Below are 14,618 nucleotides of genomic sequence, written 5' to 3'. Positions count from 1 at the left end.
ACTACTTCCGCTCAGTCCGTCAAAACTAACATTCCCACCTGGAACTCCCCATTGTCCCAAAGTTCCGTCACTACAACGTCATCTCGTGGCGCATATTCGCAAAAGAAGAGCGGATGGAAATGGGCATAAGTGGCATGTCCGTTTTGCGCATTTTCACAAAATTTGCATAAAAATTTCAAAACATTTGGATGGAAACCTGACTATTGAGTGAGCCGTTCAGAATTTCAATGAATTGTGTAGCTCGGCTAATTTACATAACATCTGCCCTCACATTGAGTTTCTCTGCCCATTACATGACCAGATAGGTTGTCCAAAGAGCTGCTGAAGTACAAGGGAGCATTATCATGTCAAAGCCAACAGGTAAGAAGAGCTGCAGTGTGACCAATGATACTAAACATAAAAAAACGCAGCTCAAAGACAATTACGCATTGTGTATTTAAAACCACCTTAAAAAAAGCTTAACTTTTAGTCTACTTGCTTACTCATGCATATATCAATGTGGCTGGGTTGTAACCTTTTAAGCATGTAAACATTCTTCCTTCCTTTCCTCAGTCTCTCCTTTGGTCTCTTGAGGTCTCCCTAATTTGTTGGAATTTAGATGTTTCTGGGGGTTGGTGAAAGAAGTGGGTAGTAGGTAATGTCTGGTCGGTGCTGGATTTCACTTTCCTTTCTTTTCTTTGATCCTTCCTCGGGTCTCCTGACAACCTCACGACTCGAGCTGGATTCTGAAGTATTTGGTTTAGGTGAACGGTATGTGATTTTTAATAGGTTTTAGGTGAACTAATGAGTACACACTTACACGCACGCGCACACGCACATACTCACGCACATACAAATTAAAAAAAAAGAAAAAAAAAAGAGCGCAATGATGATGACATGTCGAATCGGTAAAATTCCCGAATGAACAATACTGAACTCTCCAAGAAGAGAAAAAAGAAGAAAAAAAAAAGCTTGTAAACAAACAAACACAAAACAACAACCAACAAAACTTTTGCATGTCACTCTAGGTCAGTTTTCTAGTCATTGCGCGCCATTACATTTTGTAATAAGTCCTACAAAATTGAGAGATGTTAACACCAGGTGGTGGTATTCCTCACAGGGTGTTCAGTCACAGCTGCTGTGGCATTCAGGGTGTGATGTAAAGAGTGTCAGTCTTGTTGCTGATACATTAAGGAAGTTGTGTGGCGTGCTGTGTGACCCCACCGGCTTGTTATTTTGCTTTACAGAGAGCCCAAAAGACAAAAAGGCTGTGTGTACCCAGTGCACCGCCTTTGTGTGCGTGCTTGCCGAAGCAGAACATTACATTTGACTCGGGCCCCATCTTATCTGCCCCGTGGATGTATCCTTCCCACATATTAATTTGCTTCTCACTGAAAGGTCTTTTTGTTATTAAATTATTCAAATGAAGGCTGCTACAGTATAGGAAATAAACCTAAAGGAGAATGAGTTTGGTTTAAAAATAAATTGGGAAAGAAAGAATGAGAAAACACCCTGCCGCAAATGCTTCCTGATAACAAAACATTGTATCATTATGCTTAATAGAAGCAACATTCGTTCAAGTTCAAGTGACAGTCATAGCAAAACTGTGCCAAACAAAACAACATCTACACACCTCAATATATTCATTATACATTGATGTTCAAAGTGTTTCTTGTCAGATTCACAAGGTGTACTGCACAGGTGACATTTTCAGTATTCAAATCGTATATGATTTGGATCTGTTAGACTAGATTGTGTAATCACAACTAATATTTCGATTTTTCGGTCATTACTATAACTACCAATCCACTTTTTACGGCAAGACAGAAATGCCCACCACATTCCCTATCAATCGGTGAAACTGGTGCCATGGCCTCAGTTTTTTTCCTTCTTGAAGCAAACACACCATAGTGCCTCAAAGAGACCACACTTCGGAAGTCTACCACCAATTACTACCAATTATTATTTGGAGTGAGCAGGCAAGCAGGAAGAGAGGCTAGCAACAACAAGCTGGAGCGGCTAACAAGACTGGCTAACAAGAACTAGCTGGAGCGGCTAACAAGAGTGGCTAGTAAGAACTAGTTGGAGCGGCTAACAAGAGTGGCTAGCGGCAGCGCGAATCATGGGACTCAGCAATGGCACTGGCTGCGTTTGTGAAATTCTTCTCCTTAGAGTATCCGTAGCAGAAAGATGGCGGCCTCCAATGTATTATAATTAACGATTACTAGAACTACGATCATATAAAAAAAAAAAGTATGTTGATGTGAGAGAACACATTTTTTTTGCATATAATAAAAACATTTTGTTAAAAAAACAAAAACAAATTATTATTAATTCACTACTAGATGGCACAAGATCCTACACACTATCTCTTAAAAAAAAGAAGAAGAAAAAAAGTCAAATATCGTTTAAACTCAGCGTGAGATTAGACTTCAATATGCACTCTGCCCTGGCCTCTGCTAAACAACATGTTTTACATAAAAAAGAGAAATGAAGGACTCAAAAGGTTGCTCGGGGCGACAGACTTTTTAAGTCTGACATCTAACATACACTTGGAATCCTTTCAAGCTGAACGCCATAGCAACGCTGGCTGCTTACCTGCCTGCCCACACATGACTCAGCAGCTGTAATCCTTCCTGTGATGTGATGCTACAATGAAGGCGTCTCATCACGGTGTGAAATGAAAGATTTGGCAATGAAAACAAACATCTATTAAACATTTATGAAGAAATAAACAACGCAACACTGAGTCTTATCATTGAGTTGCCAGTTAACAGTGAATTAAATAAAGCCTTTGAGTGAGTCCAGGGAAAGAGGTGGCAGATAGCAGATGTCAACGAGTCTCCTGTTGGGTCAAATTGACACAAAATCTATAGAAAAAAAAATAGAACTGCAGTAAACTAATTCTGGTGGCCTACATCGTTTCTTCTCTGTTTAAATTTTAATTTGAATGGTTTTCTTATCTTTTTGGTGATTGAATGTGCAGCGGGGTTACATGACCCGTAAACATTGTTGGTGAGAAACAAACATAACATTTGCGTTGATCATCACCAAAATGAAAAAGTTACAATTATTACTATTAACAATTATTTTCTGTGCAAAAAAAAGTTTAATTATCTACATTCTCTTTAGTTACGTATATGTCATTGTTGTACACTTTCATAAATATTAAAATGTGTATTTTTCTTATTAAAAACACATTTTTTTGGGTTATGGGGCTGCTGGAACGGATTAATCTTTCCTCTATTCATTTCAAATGGGAAATTGGGTCACGAGCTGGGTCACGGAACAAATTCAACTTGGCTCTCAAGGCACCGCTGTACAACAAGAGGCTAATATTGCCTGTGAAATAATTAAACAAATGCACATATGAAAAAAATCGCAATAAGCCTGCTTGTTGATCTCCCATGAGGCCATGCCGGCTGGATTTTTCGCTTATTGGACACTTCCATCGTTACGAATCTTAAAAAATAATTGCTTGAGGTCTTTCAGCTGGATAAAATTTAACATTCACATAAATAAGAATAAGATGTTACATAAAATGCTGACATTGACGAATGTCCCATTTGGTTAAGAGCTGCATTAAATACGGATTCTGCTGCTGTTCTTACAGTAGTTAGAGATTCTCTAGTGTTTTAATTAGGGCCTGACCGATTAATTGGCGGATATTAGCTCATTTAAAATCTGCAATTTTTTTCTCCCAGTTTCAATTTTTTTCCTTTGTCTTTTTTCTTATACATTAATACATTGCAATATAAGACAAAGACATTGAAATTCAAACATTAACAAAAAAAAAAGAAAGAAAGTTGGCCAAATTTAGCTGATTTTTCTTTCTGTTGTAAAGCTGAACAAAAATGAAAAGGCCCAAAATTTTGGAAAACAGTCAAATGTTCTTCCTGTAATTCATATCTTTATTGTAAGTAATGTTGTTCCGATACCGATACTGGTATCGGCAGAGGCCCCGATACAGCATTAAAACAGTGTTATCGGTGTCGGTGAGTACTAACAAGTAACATGCCGATACCATTAACGCTAATATAGGACTTTGGACGCAGTGTGTGTCTTGCTCGTGCACGACATTCATTGATGTTCATTGCATGCCGAGCTAAGATATCCTGGCCCTTAAATGCTCTGAACCAATGGCAAGATAAAAAAATAACTTAGGTATCTGTAACGTGGGTACCAAATCCAGCCTGTTGTGAGGGTGCATACTCCTGACTCTCTATAATCTTTGGGTTACCAGTGGTTCCATCCCTGTCTCTTCAGGAACTTATGACGAAACAAAGATCTGATCCATCCATCCAATCAGTCATTCACCAGTTGGAAACCGGGGAGCGAGTGCCTCCCACAGCAAGACAAGAACTCCATGAACTTGCTCTTCTACTTCGGGAGTTGAACCGCCTAAAACTGCTAGATGGTGTCTTGTACAGGAAGAGGCAGGAGGGCGATCAAACCATACTTCAACTTGTCCTCCCTGAAGATCTACGACCCTTGGTCCTGAAAAGTCTACATAACGACATGGGACATCTAGGTGTGGAACATACTTTGGATCTCACACTTTCCAGATTCCTATGGCAGCGCATGTCAGCTGACGTTGAGACCAGAATCAGAACCTGTGATCGGTGTGTCAGAAGGCAGTCCCTGCCATAGAAAGCCGCGCCTTTGGTCAACATCATCACCACCGCCCGGCCACTTAAAATGATTTATGATATGGATTTCTTGCCTTAAGAACCGGACCAAAGCAACACCAAAGACATACTCGTCCTCACAGACCACTTTACGAAGTTTGCTCTGGCACTACTTACACCAAATCAAAAAGCGCGGACTGTAGCACGTTGTTCATGGGAAAACTCCATAGTTTATTACTGCTCCATTCTGATCAAGGACCTGATTTTGTATCTAAAGCTTATAAAAGAACTCTGTGAAATTACTGGCATTGTGAAGACAAGGACTACTCTATACCACCCAAGGGGGAACCCTGTAGAGCGGTTCAACCGAACTCTTTTAAGTATGCTCAGAACCTTGGAACCCAAGAAGAAGCGGTGGAAATAATACGTGAAACCCCTCTATCACGCATACAACTGTACGAGTGATGTTACCGGATTTACATCGTACAAACTAATGTTTGGTCGCTCACAGTGGATCTTGCATTTGGTCTTCCAGTTCGAGAGAGACAGTCCAAGTCACATTCACAATATGTCGAGCAATTGCGGTCCAGGCTTGAACAAAGTTTTCAGTTTGCCACCAACAATGCAGAGAAATCAGCAAAGCGAAATAAAACCAGATTTGACCAACGCATAACTCCATCTAGACTGGAATTGGGTGATCGTGGGTGATCGTGTTCTCGTCCACAATGTCAGACTGTGTGGAAAACACAAACTAGATTATAAGTGGGAGCGTGACATGTATATCATCCTCATCCGTGCTGGTGATCTCCCAGTATACACTGAGAAGCCAGAAAAAGATGAAGATGCTCCAACTCGGACACTTCACCGTGACCTTCTACTCCCTTGCGGATTTCTACCGTCTGATCCTCGTCAGGAACCTTCTGAAGTCACACCCCCTCAGAGACCACTGACTACGAGTCAACACCATGCTGTTCCCCTTACCAAAACCTTGAGTGATGAGGATGATTGTGGACTTGCCTTTACTTGCAAACCCCTTCCCAGAGACTTTTGAAATCACAAAGACAATCGATGAACCCCCTTCACCTCCAAGTTCTACCAGTGCCTTGGCCTTACCAACACTCAGGGATGTGCCGGTGCCTTCACTTGCTGAACCTGGGGATGACCACTTAACTGATTCTGGGGAATCCTCTGCCGATGTCACATTGCAGCCTCCATCTGTGGGAAATAATAAAGAACACTTACCTGAAGCTGATGGATCCATCACAACCCAACCTGATGTCACGGACAAGATGGATGGAGAAACGGAGAACTGTGGCCTTGCAGAGACATCCCTCGGGTCGGCCGACATTGTCCTTACTCAATTAGATGCACTTGATGACTCGAAGAATCCTATTCAATCGGTGGTCGGGCCTGAGACTGTCCTTCGCGCTTTAAGAAATACCCGACTGGCCTATTCTACTCTGATTTTGGTCGTTCAGATGCTTTTTCATAGTCTGTCTGACGCCTACGGCGTGGCATTTAATACTACCCCTGTAGCAAACTCGAAGTTTGCATTTCCTATTCGCGTTGTGTAACAGCAAATATCGGCTACATATCGGTATGATATTGGCATCGGTCGATACAGGAAAGCTGGGTATCGGTACCGGGGGTAAAAAAACGGTATAGGAACAACACTAATTGTAAGTGTTAGAAGAAGAAGAAGAATGTATCAGATTTATATAGCATTTTTCTGGACACTCAAAGACGCTTTACAACGGAATTGATACACTATTCATGCACTCACACGTTCACACTGTGGTGGTGGTAAGCTACTTAAGTAGTCACAGCTGCGCTGGGGCAGTCTGACCGAAGCGTGGCTGTCAGTGTGCGCCTACAGCCCCTCCGACCACCACCAAACATTCGCACCTTCCATACACCAGTGTGAGTAGCATGGGAGGCAATGTGTGTGAAGTGCCTTGCCCAAGGACAGAACGACACATGACTTGACATGAAGAGCGGGGATCAAAGAAGAAGAAAAAGGAACAATCGTATGAAAAAGTTTGGGCACCCCTGATATTTTTTAAGATTTTTCTTTATAAATAATTGATTATTTGGATCAGCAATTGTAATTAAATACACCATATGGGAGATGAACACAACACGGTGATGCCTCAGAAGTTCCGTTCCGTTCCGTCTTCAATTCCGCTTATCCGGGGTCGGGTCGCGGGGGCAGCAGCTTCAGCAGGGAAGCCCAGACTTCCCTCTCCCTAGCCACTTCAGCCAGCTCCTCCGATGGGATCCCAAGGCGTTCCCAGGCCAGCCGTGAGACGTAGTCTCTCCAGCGTGTCCTGGGTCGTCCCCGGGGCCTCCTGCCGGTAGGACATGCCCGGAACACCTCCCCAGGGAGGCGCCCAGGAGGCATCCGAACCAGATGCCCCAGCCACCTCAACTGGTTCCTCTCAACGTGGAGGAGTAGCGGCTCGACGCTGAGTCCCTCCCGAATGACCGAGCTTCTCACCCTATCTCTAAGGGAGAGCCCGGCTACCCTGCGGAGGAAACTCATTTCGGCCGCTTGTATCCGGGATCTCGTTCTTTCGGTCACGACCCACAGCTCGTGACCATAGGTGAGGACAGGAACGTAGATCGACCGGTAAATCGAGAGCTTTGCCTTTCGGCTCAGCTCCTTCTTCACCACAACGGACCGATACAGCGTCCGCATCACTGCAGACGCTGCACCGATCCGTCTGTCGATCTCCCGCTCTAACCTACCCTCACTCGTGAACAAGACCCCAAGGTACTTGAACTCCTCCACTTGGGGCAGGACCTCATCCCCGACCCGCAGAGAGCACTCCACCCTTTTCCGACTGAGGACCATGGTCTCGGATTTGGAGGTGCTGATCCTCATCCCAACCGCTTCACACTCGGCTGCGAACCGCTCCAGCGAGAGCTGGAGATCACGGCTTGAAGAAGCCAGCAGCACCACATCATCTGCAAAAAGCAGAGATGCAATGTTGAGGCCACCAAACCGGACCCCCTCGACACTCCGGCTGCGCCTAGAAATTCTGTCCATAAAAATTACGAACAGAATCGGTGACAAAGGGCAACCTTGGCGGAGTCCGACCCTCACAGGAAACAAATTCGACTTACTGCCGGCAATGCGGACCAAACTCTGACATCGGTCGTACAGGGACCGAATAGCCCGTATCAGGGGGCCCGGTACCCCATACTCCCGAAGCACCCCCCACAGGACTCCCCGAGGGACACGGTCAAACGCCTTCTCCAAGTCCACAAAACACATGTGGACTGGTTGGGCGAACTCCCACGCACCCTCAAGGATCCTGCTGAGGGTGTAGAGCTGGTACACTGTTCCACGGCCGGGACGAAAACCACACTGCTCCTCCTGAATCCGAGATTCAACTTCCCGACGGATCCTCCTCTGCAGCACCCCCGAATAGACCTTACCTGGGAGGCTGAGGAGTGTGATCCCTCTAAAGTTGGAACACACCCTCCGGTCCCCCTTCTTAAAAAGAGGAACCACCACCCCGGTCTGCCAATCCAGAGGCACTGTCCCTGATGTCCACGCGATGTTGTAGAGACGTGTCAACCACGACAGCCCCACTACATCCAGAGCCTTTAGGAACTCCGGCCGAACCTCATCCACCCCCGAGGCCCTGCCACCGAGAAGCTTTCCAACCCGCACAGCCTCAGAAGTGAAATGAAATTTATTGAATTTACCCAAAGTCTTGCAATAACTATTTAAACAAAGGTGCAAACAGGTGCATACATTTGGGCACCCCAAAAGAAAAAGTATATCAATATTTAGTAGATTTTCCTTTTCAGAAAAAAAAGCAGCCTCTCAAGGCTTCCTATAGTTTCTAATGAGGGTTTGGATTCAGGTTGAAGACATTCTGCACCATTCTTCTTTACAAAACATCTCCAGTTCAGTTAGGTTTGATGGTTTCTGAGCATGGACACCCTGCTTTAAATCACATCACGTATTTTTTTAATAATATTCAGGTCTGGGGACTGAGATGGCCATTCCAGAAGGTTGTACTGCATGAATGCCTTAGATGAATTTGAGCAGTGTTTAGAGTTATGGTTGTATTGAAGTATCCAGCCCGGGCACAACTTGAGCTATGTTGCCAGTACGTGCACGGGCCACTCAGCCCCAAATCATGATGGAACCACCACAAAATGAAACTGTGGGTGTTTCTTTTGGAATGGCGTGTTCTTCATCCACCATGTATATTGCCCCATGTTATGTCAAAATACTCCATTTTAGTTTTATCAGTTGACTTCGCAGCACGTTATTCCAAAATGAAGCTGGCTTGTCCAAATGAGCTTTAGCATAACTCAAGCGAATCTGTTTGTCGCATGTGGGCAGGAAAGGCTTCTTCTGCATTACCCTCCCACACAGCTTCTCCTTGTGAGAAGAGAAGATAGCTGAATAGTTAAATGATATACTGTGACACCATCTGCAGCGATAACATTCTGTAGGTCTTTAGAACTGGTCTGTGGGTTGAGTTTGACTGTTGTCGCCATCCTTTGCTCCTACTTAAGCGATATTTTTCTTGGCCTGCCATTCTGGGCCTTAACTAGAACTGTGCCTGTGGTCTTCTATTTCTTCACTGAAATATCTGATCCAGCTATTTATATTCTTCCCCCAAACCATGATGTTGAACAATCTTTGTTCTCAGGTCATTTGAGAGTTGGTTTAAGGCTCCCGTGTTGTCAATCTTCAGAAAAGATGCAAAGGAAAGGAGAAAAACTTGAAATTTGCCTCTTTAAATACACGTTCTCAAATTAGGCTTCTCTTGCGTATGTATGTCAAGGGTCGATGAGATTACCAAACAAATTGTGTGTTCAAATAATTCATTTCAAAGGTATTCAAATCAATAAGGCAACAGGGTGCCCAAATTTATGCCTTGCCTACTTTTATTTAAATAATTATTGCACACTTTCGGTAAATCCAATAAATTTCATTTCCCTTCTCAAATATCACTGTGTTCATCTGCTATAGCCTATGATATATTTAACTGAAATTGCTGATCCAAACAACAAATTACTTATAAAGGAAAATCTTCAAAATTGTCACTGGTGCCCAAACTTTTTCATATGACTGTATTTTATTTATTATACATGTTTTTAAATAATCGGCCTATTAGGCCTATATTTTCTTCTGCCAAAAATCATAATCGACAACGGCAAGCCCCTCCACACCCCCAAAAAAACAAATCCATATTCAAGGTTCTTACATCTTACAGCAAATTATTTCATACCTTTTAAAGACATTTAAATTCCATTTGAAATGGAATTTAAGAGCAAGTTCCCAATGTCCCATGTGGACTTAAGTTGCTGCACTACAATGTGCATCTGCTCAAAAGAGTAAAACCACAACACTGTTTTGTTGGTTTTGCTATCATGATTGCGTAATGTTAGCACAAGAGTCATTTTGTAAATTGCCTTTAATAGAATGTTAGTTTATTTTGTGATTTGGGATTTATAATCATGAAGTACTACTTAATCATATGTCAACAAGATTGATTGAATATATTTTTATTTTACATTTATTTTTTATATAATTTTTTTAGATTCTTGGATTTAATGCCTTTTAAGACTTTTTCAGAATCCTCGGGAACTCTGATATCGGTCGGGCCAGAAAATGCTCCAGAGCAATGGCCGCTGTCCAGCGACATGACGCAGGTTCTCGCCCACTTTAATTGATTTGCTGCCGCCTACAGGAGTAATTGGATGTGTAATTTCCGTCCCTTGCAAAGCGTGATGGGCTCTCGGAATGATCCGAATGGAAATAATTTAAAACTCTCAGCTCATTCATTACTTGTTCCTACTTTGGACTTTTTCTCCAATGTCTGAACAAAATAGCTACACAATGGTGCAATTGGGCAGGCGGTCGGGCAGTAGAGAAAAAGGCCGCCGTGCTGATTGTGGTGCGGAGTAGTCATGCCACTCGAAGTGTATAGACATCCTAATAAACTCCTCTGCACTCCCGGTGATTAGCTATTGCGTAAGCTGACGAGCTGCCAAAGGGTTAAAGCTGCACTTTGAATGTACTTGAGCCATTACTGCAGCCACATTCTTGGGCTCATTTCCAAAAGGACCATTTAAGAGAATGACTAAAGGCACATCAAGGTGTCAGAGGTGGCCATTTTATAAGCCGACGCCCAAAAACACATTGTGCTGCTGCTGCTGCTGCTGCTGATGATGATCAAGCATGTACAGTACGATTTGCTCGTCTCTCACATGTCTTATAGATCACCTCAAGGGCTGCAGAAATAGAATATTTTGGTATTCGGATATCCTACTGAACATTCTATCACATAATTGGGTATTTGGATGAAAATTCAAAATTTTTGTTTTGTTAAAAAACAATTATAAATATAGAAGACAAAAACACATTTCCACTTAATAATTATTAACTCATTCACTGCCATTGAAGGCTATAGACATCAAAAAATCATTTGAACTATTTCTATTAGTTACATTTTTTTCCCCACTTCTGTTAACAAGAGTATGAAAAAAAAGATTTTTTTATTGTACATTTAGAACAGATATAAAAATTTTGATTAATCGTGAGTTAACTAGTCATGTGATTAATTAACGATTTCAAATTTTGATCGCCTGACGGCCCTAATTTTTAATAATCTTTTCTCTTTTTTTTTAATCGCGTCATGCGATTACATTTTTATATTGGAATTAGTTGCATGACTTCAATAGTTAACTCACGATTAATCACAAATTTTACATCTGTTCTAAATGTACAATAAATTTTTTTCTAGGTTTTCATACTCTTGTTAACAAAAGTGGAATTTTTTTTTTAACTAATAGAAATATAGCCGTCAATGGCAGTGAATGAGTTAATAGTTATATATAATAATAATTAATCTTGCTCTCTTGAAACATTAGTAAGAGAAATTTTAGACAAATCTCTCCCCATAGATGTTAGTCTAATAGATATAGGCTAAGTGATGTCAGAACCACAGGAGTGATTTTGCCAGAGGACTAAAACAGCACATAGGATTAAGCGTTTGTTAAAAAGTGATCCGCAGGAAGTTGGAACAGTAACTGTGTTGGGCTGTCAGTATCAAAGTGTCATTTTTGTCTACTAAACTGCCTTTGAAAAGTGATACAACAGCTCTCGTCAGCCTATATGGGGCGCTTGTGGCTAGCTGCTAGCCACTCATGCGCTAGCGGCTAACGCTGGAGCCGCTGCTAAATGCTGGCGACAGAATCGTATAATATGTCAGTGTAATTTAATTGTTTTTTTCTTCCTTAATTAGCGATTGAGCTTAAGTTCAGAATGACGTTTGTGTTGTTGACATTGGTGACAAGTCAAGTCAGCCGTTAAGCTATGACATGCTGCCAGGAACAACTTCAAAATAAAACTGTACTAAGGCATTGATTTCAATATATTATTTAGTAAGGTAAGGTTTATTTTGAACAATTGAGCAATTGCTGCTGCAGTTGGCTTGACTTATTCCTGACATTGATGTCAGATCAACATGGAATGCCCCCTCCACCGGTGGAAACTCAAGCCAGTGCTTCTCAACCCTGCTCCTCTGGGCACACTATTCAGCCTATTTTACATGTCTGCCTATGCCCAACGCAGGTGAGGAATGTTATCAGACTTCTCCAGAGCTTGCTGATGAGCTGCCATTGGAACCACCTGCGGCCACGCCAACCCCAGGGGGTCTGGAAGTCTCTTCGGCCCCGTCCACAAGAAAGCAAGTTTCAATGTGTCCTCACAAGTTTCTTACCGTTTAGGCCTTTCGTTCACACGATGGCGCAGTTTCGGAGCTTGTAACCGATCACTTTTGAAACTCGGGCTCCAGAGTAGAACGATTTCAAATGGCGCCCCGTATGCGTCCGTCTGGACACCATATGCAGGATACTCCTCCAATGAATGATGTAATGGTCGCACCTCGCTGACGACGCATTGTCGCAGATTTATGACGTATGCGCCAATTCTCGCGTGACTGCTCGCAAACCGTCAATCTGTCAACAACAATGGCGGATAGCCGTGTCGCAGTCGTTTTGCGCAGCCTCCTTAGCTTGCTTTAGCCTTTGCAGCAAAATATTTTGCTTCTTTATTCCCACGTTCAACAAGCGGTGTTGTACTTGAATCACCCGCCATTGTCACTTCTGTTGAATCACAAATTATCTTAATGCATTTTCTGCACTGTTAATCTGTTTATGTGTAATAAAGGATAGAAATTGGGATATGTTGCCGCTGGACTCTCAGCTCAAACTTTCGCTCCTTCAGCAAGACGAGTAAGTTCCAGTGAATACCGGTCGCCATTTCCTCCTCCCATCCGTGAAGCTTTTTCAAACTGCCCGCGTGTGGACACGACCAGTCAGTTCGTTCGTCCCCACCTCCCCGACATCTAGCAACGGTCCGACTCGCGCGGGCGTGCACGCACACTCTCTCGCTCTGTCACACTCTGTCTGTCTGTCTGTCTCTCTCTCGCCCTCGCTCTCTCTCTCGCACTCTCTCTCATCGTAGAAATTGTAATCCCTCGAAGTAATCCCCATTTTTAACAAATGAACCTGTAATCTGATTACATGTTTTTTTTCTGTAACTGTAATGGAATACAGTTACAAAAAATTGTAATCTGATTACGTAACGGCGGGACATGTATTCTGTTACTCCCCAAGCCTGTTTATTGTACTCACAAATGGCTGCGCCCTCCCTTCCCGCGATGCATTCACAAGCATCCCGTAAACAGGAACGCACACAACAACTTTTGAGTGTTGCGTAATTGGTCGGGTCAGTGTGGAAGGGCAAACTATCGAGTTTACTAACATTAGCATAATCATTTTTGATTTGAGCATGGAAAGCTACCTACTAAAAAGAGCCGAGTCCCGCAAAAGCAGCGTCGGTTGCAAATCCCCCCTCGTCTTTGACCTCACACCAGCGAGTGAAAGCCTGTACTGTGCTTTTATCCAGGTAGGCTTTTTATTAGTAGTAGTATTGTCTCCTCAGACAAAAATCTTCATTTCTTGGGTTGTTTTGCAGCTTCTCCATGATGACAATACTCACGCGTAGACGTGCGACTCGACTTCAGTCTGGAACGACTGGGGAAAGGAGGATGTGACGTATGCCGTAAAGCAGTTTGCACGTTTGTAGTTTTTTTTTGTGTGGCAGAGCTCACACCATCCACCTCAAAGTTATTTGGTGCCAGTAATAATGATACAGGCGCCCTCAGGCCATGACAAAGGTTTCATTAATCTAGCTGTAAATCAATGTTTCATCAGCAGAATTATGAAAATATGAATTGAAGGTTGAAAAGTTAATTAGGGGGCTTTAATGATTGAAATAATTGCTAGTGAGCAGTTCTAAATTTGAATAATGAGAGGCTTATTCGTGTGATTGGTATCAGTATCAGACAATCTCACTGATGGATGATCATTATTGGAATTGGCAGATAATACCCTGATCGCAATACCCCTAATAAAAACATAATAAAAGAGAACTAGCATATGCACAGATACTGTGGGTCTCAAGTGTGCTCAAGCACCTGCCACTTTTCCTTGGATGAAAAAAAATGCACATCACAATTGACTTTGTACAATTGGGTGTGTACACTTATGCAACGTGCAATGGAGAGAAGATTATGGTAAGGCTATTGCTTTAAAAGGAACCACAATTGTAATGACAAGTTTGCGCGAAATTATTTATTTGGTGATTACTAACATAACCATGAGATTAATTTTTCAAAAATCATTTCCAGTTTAATACATTTTGTAGAAACTTTATTTCTACGCCGCCATTGTTATTTACGTTGCAACGCATTCGGTGCGTAGTGACGTAGAATGGCGGCTGGCTCTCAGCCGAGCAATGTGAAACGGCGATAAAGAAAGCAAGGTAAGCCTCCGTAGCGTTCCTAAAGGGACGATCAAAACTCTTGAATGCGTCTGGTGAATGACGACAGCATGGCGCGGGGGAAGGTGACTTTCCCGATCGCATGTTGTTTCTTTAGGAACGCTACGAGACTTACCTTGCTTTCTTTCTAA

Source organism: Leptonotus elevatus, chromosome 1 (assembly GCF_054856555.1).
Source record: "Leptonotus elevatus isolate MCC_2025b chromosome 1, RoL_Lele_1.0, whole genome shotgun sequence".
Taxonomy (NCBI): domain Eukaryota; kingdom Metazoa; phylum Chordata; class Actinopteri; order Syngnathiformes; family Syngnathidae; genus Leptonotus; species Leptonotus elevatus.
This window is presented reverse-complemented; position numbering follows the sequence as displayed.